Source organism: Lycium barbarum, chromosome 6 (genome assembly GCF_019175385.1).
Source record: "Lycium barbarum isolate Lr01 chromosome 6, ASM1917538v2, whole genome shotgun sequence".
Taxonomy (NCBI): domain Eukaryota; kingdom Viridiplantae; phylum Streptophyta; class Magnoliopsida; order Solanales; family Solanaceae; genus Lycium; species Lycium barbarum.
The window spans coordinates 87,672,699-87,678,729 of NC_083342.1; positions in this window are offsets into that span (position 1 = coordinate 87,672,699).

The window sequence follows — 6,031 nt, forward strand, 5'->3', positions numbered from 1 at the left end:
TTGCCAATCCACTTTCCGGCCTCATATGAGAATGGAAACCTGGAGCATTTTATCCATAGGTGGATGAAGAATCGCGAACATAATAATTTCTAGTTGACCATGTTCCTAGAAAAAAGATAGTTGAATCCTAGAAAAAACTGAGTTATTTGTAATTAGTGTAATTAACAAGCATCCATAAAATAAAAAAGTTATTAGGTGCATATATATGATTCTTCTTTTTTCTTTTCTTTTCTTTCTCATTAAGTGTCAATAACTCCGCACAGGTGGTTGGAATTTAATTCTTGGTAGATCACTAGAAGACATGTCTTGTCATAATACATGGCAGATCACTAAGATTTAATTAGTATAAAAAAATTTTGACGGATCCATGAGTTTTGACGGATGGACTTGCTACAAGTCCTAGTAAATTACCATGATTTATTGTAAATGAAATTGTGTCGTAACTTGGGAACAATAGTTCGTAAATTCTGGCTGATTGCCGGAAGTTTCTGATAGATATATGAGCTTGTCGCAAGTCTTAAAGAATCATCAAGATCTTTGTACGAATTGTCGTAGGAAAACTTAATTAACAGCATATGATCGCAAGTAAATTAATAGACGATGAAGAACAATCGTAGGAACACTAATCTTGTTCCATTGCAAGAGTTGATTGAGAAAACTTAATTGACGAAGTGAGTCTTTTAAGTCTGGAATCGCTCTGGATACTTTGTCTTTATAGAGATGGAAAAGGAAAAGAAAGAAACGTATTCTGACTTTAGGGACCACCCCTTTTAAAGGTTACGTTGGTGTCTTTTAATATTAAAAGGTGTCTTTCCATAGAGTATGTGTCCATCAAACATACAATGTGAAAAGAATAATTGATACTTGTTAGGCCCATATAATAATACCGTATTAGATCATAAAATGGGCTCCTTTAATGATAGCATATCTATGTTTAAATATATTAATATGTGAGTCCATAAAATAGAAAATTACTAATAATCTCCCACTTGGACCACATATATTTCTGGACAATCATACATACATAAAACTTTAGTGTGCACAAATTTTTGCTATCTTAATTGAAATGTCGCAAAACAATCTGGTCTATCAATAATAACAATATAGGATCAAGGCAGTTTTCGTAACATATATTCGTAACTAAACCAATCAATGGTCACATATATTAGCAATACCAATGACATAGATCAAATACGGAAATTACATGTAAAATGATCTAAATCAGGTCTTTTTTCAACTGGTCCTACTTTATGACTTGAATAGTCCAACATGACTTTCTTATACCTCATGTAAAACCACAGTAGAAAGTTAATATCTTTATTTTTCAGAGTTATCAATGAACACATGAAATTCATAAATTTCATAAAACTTCAATCTGTACAGATTATAAACTTTAACATGTCAAAAGCATAAGTAAAATAACAAACTCCCACTAAACTGTCTCATCAAAGAGTCTAACAACACCCATATGATAAACATGCTCACGAAATACTTTAGGTGGCAAACCCTTATTGAGCGAATCCGCAATCATCGAGTTTGTACTAATATGCTCAATCGACATAAGGCGACTCTGAACTCTTTCCTTCACAACTAGAAATTTAATGTCTGTGTGCTTTGACTTTGACGAACTTTAGTTGTTCTTTGAATATAACTTAGCAGATTTATTATCACAATATATTCTCAACAGTATTTCTACACCACTGACTATCTACATTCCGGTGATAAAATTTCGTAGCCATATTCCCTGATTTGATGCTTCATAGCAGGCTATAAATTCCGCTTCCGCGGTAGAAGAAGCTATTAATGTTTGTTTCACACTCTTCCAAGAAATTTCTCCTCCAGCCAACATGAAAACATCACCTGATGTAGATCTCTTACTATCAAGACATCCAGCAAAATCTGAATCGGAATACCCCATGATCTCCAAGTGATCCGACTTCCGATAAGTGAGCATGTAATCTTTAGTACTTTGAAGATACCTTATAACCGGTTTTACTGCTTTCCAGTGATCCATTCCGGGGTTACTTAAATATCTGCCTAACATTCCTACTATGTACGGTAAATCTGGATGCATACAAACTTGTGCATACAAGAGACTTCCCACTGCTGATGCATATGAGATTTTTTCCATCTATATGTCCAACTTTGGACATTGGCACAGACTAAATTTATCACCTTTTGCCACAAGTGTATCTCCTGGTGCACAACTTTGAATACCAAATCTATTGAGCACCTTATCAATATAAGTCTTTTGTGATAGTCCAAGAATGCTTGTGGTACAATCTCTATGAATCTGTATGCCTAGAACAAAGGACGCTTCACCAAGATTTTTCATTTCAAATTTACTGGACAGAAATTTCTTGCTTTCATGCAATCAACCTATATCACTGCTTGTCAGTAGAATGCCATCAGCATATAGCGCGCAAGAGGATCATAAATATGCTCCCACTAAACTTGAGATATATGCACTGATCAATGGTGTTTTCCTTAAAAGCAAGAGAGGTTATCACCCGATGAAACTTCCAATACCATTGACGGGATGCCTGTTTTAAACCATAAATGGACTTCTTAAGTCTACACACAAAGTTCTTTTAATATTTTTGCACCATGTAAATCATTTGTTCAATGTCTCCATTTAGAAATGCAGTCTAGCTTTACGTCTATTTGATGCAACTCAAGTCATAATGAGCTCAAAGTGCCATAATGATTCTAAAGAAGTCTATCGATGAAATTGGCGAAAAAGTCTCTGCAAAATCTATTCCTTCCTTTGAGTGAATCCCTTGGAAACTAGGCGTGCTTTATATATTTCGGTGTTACCTTTCGAATCACGTTTATTTTTAAAAATTCATTTACGACCAATTGATTTCGTTCCTTGCGTAACTCGACAAGATCCCAAACGCTGTTTTCTTTCATAGACTTCATCTCATCTTTCACGGCTTCGATCCTATTAGCAGAGTTTCGACATGATATTGCTTGACTAACAGTGATTGGATCATCTTCTAATCCGATGTCAAAATCATGCTCTTAGAGATGAAAAACATAGTCATCCAAAATTGCATTTCTCCTTTCTCTGCTAGATCTTCTTTTAGGCACTTCAACTTGAGGTTGTTGGGATATATCAACTTGCAAGAAGGTGGTATCATTGTGTTTTCTACATAGTCCTAATTTACAGGTTGAAAAACATCTGGTAAAGCTACCCGGTCACTTTCAACTGTAATTGTAGAAGGAATATTAATAAATTCCTCTTCAAACACAACTTGTCTATCCTCAATAAATTTAGCATTCCCGGTCTCGAAAAAGGATATATTTAAGAGGTCATAAACCTTGAAACCCCTCGACCTTTCTGAGTCACCTACAAAACCTACAAAGTAGCGGCTAATTGTCCTTGAATCCAGTTTTTTTAATTAGGTTTGTAAGGCCTAGCCTCTGCTGGACATCCCTAGACATGTAAGTGCCTAATAATAGGCTTCTTATCGGTCCACAACTCATACGGGGTTTTAGCCGCTGATTTGCTTGGAACTTGATTTAATATATAAACTACAGGTTTTAATGCCTCTCCCCAAAGCGAATCAGGTAAACAAGAATGAACAATCATACTTCTCACCATATCCTTAAGAGTTCGGCTTCATCTCTTAGCTACACCATTTTGACTCGGAGTTCCCGGCATAGTGTATTGAGGAACAATTCCACACTCTATCGAAAATTTCGCAAAAGGGCATGGACTTTGTTCACCTAATCATCATATCTGCCGTAATATTCTCCTCCAAGATCAGATTTGACAACTTTAATTTTCTTGCCTAATTGATTTTTAACTTCAGCTTTGAAAATTTTGAAAACGTCCAAAGATTGTGACTTCTCATGAATTAAATATAGGTAACCATAATGAGAGTAATCATCTATAAAGTTGATAAAATATTGTTGGCCATTCTAGGAAGCTGTAGGGAATGAACCACAAATTTATGTATGTATCAACTCTAAAGGTTCTTTACTCCTATAAGCATCCTTTTTCCTTATATATTTTTGTTTTCCCTTTATGCATTCTATACAGATTTCAAAGTCTGATAAATCAAGGGAATCAAGAATTCCTTCTGACACAAGCCTTTGTATTCTTTGTTTTGAAATATGACCTAATCGCTTATGCCATAACATTGATGAATTCTCATTTGTTAATCTACGCTTAATACTAAAATTACTTGAATGCAAGATTTCATTGATGCATGAGGCTTGACTATCTAATTTATCAATCAGAGTATCAATTCCAACAACATTAGAATTTAGAGAAATACTACAAATTCTATTTCCAAAAGAACAAATATATCCGGATTTGTCCATAGAAGAAATAGAAATTAAGTTCCGTCTAAATGACGGTACAACAAATGTTATCTCTATTTCCAAATAAACACTAGTATCTAATAAAATTCTAAAGACACCAATAGCCTCCACAACTGCCTTATTGCCATTGCCCACATAAATGTATCTTTCAGCATCAATTGGCATTCGGCTCCTTAGACAGTCCTGCATAGTGACAATTATGTGATTACTTGCACCCATATGTATCCACCAAGTGTCAGTAGGTACCATAGCCAAATTAACTTCTGAACAAACAAAGTTGAGAAGTTTACCTTTTTTTTAAGCCAAGCAGCGTACTTGGAACAATCTTTTTTTATGTGACTAACTTTCTTAAAAAAGTAACAGGGGTCCTGTTTCTTTTGATCCTTAGGTTGTGATGTTCCTCTGTCTACAATTTCTGTATTCATACTCCTTTTTTTGCTTATTTGAAACGGTTTTAGTTCTAGAGGTAGATGCCAAATGAGCACTTTCAATCCTCTCTTATTTCAGTCTATCCTTTTCTTGCACACATTGAGCAATAAGCTTATTCAAAGTCCATTTCTCCTTTTGGGTATTATATGAAACTTTGAATTGACTAAATTGTGTAGGAAGATAGATCAAAACTAGGTGCACAAGTATGACATCAGACAATGCAAGCTTAAAGGCCCTGAGTTTTGTCACAAGATTAGGCCTCTCCATAATGTACTCTGTTGTGTTTCCTTTGCCCTTATATCACACTGAAACAAACTTATTAAGAATAGTACTTGTTTCAACTTTTCGTTAGCCACGAATCGGTCTGCAATTTCCTTTAGGAAACTTTTGGCATTTTTATCCTCTGTTATACCGCCCCTTAAGGATTCCAAAATTGAGTGTTGCATCATCATCAAGCTCATGTGATTTGATCTCTCCCACTTCTCATATACAGACTTTTGTTCATTAGTGCTAGTTTTGTTCAAGTCCGCGGGACAATCAAATCTTAATGCATAATCGAGATCCATGCAACCAAGCACAGTCATGATGTGCTTATTCCATTTCTTGAAGTTTGTGCCGTTAAGCATAGGAATGTTGTTCATATTGACAGATATAAAAGACACTATAAGATAAAACAAGTAATGCTCACAATTAATCATGTATATGTGAAGATAATTTTTAAATAAAACTGAAGTAATAATGATACATAAATTTTAAAACTATATATTTATCAAACACATATACATAAAAGTGGGCCCATCTCAAGATACCTAGCACAATATTATCATTTAGTCCTTGGACATAAACAATATTTTTTTTGGGGGAAACGATACAATAATTTGTAAGTGATACTCTTATACACAGTTCATGAATATTGAATACTAAAACGGCCTAACAATATGCCTTTCTTTGGACCGACATCTTATCAGCATGTCATTACCAAATGTATCACATATTCATGACTATCCATAATTTGGCCAAAATAATCTTCCTCTGGGATAATTATTTCGCACGCATAGATGAAACATGCTTATATGTTTAAAGTAAATAAGTTTTATCTAATAGAGGTTACTTTGGCAACATATTAATTTAATCTACTTCTTTTGAAACAAGAAGCACAAATAGCATAATAGTTGTCTGGTTCAAAATTTATTGCACTACAAATAACTATTTACTTTTAATGCAATGAAAAATAGCAACAGACAGCCCCAAATATTTTCTTTAAGAATGG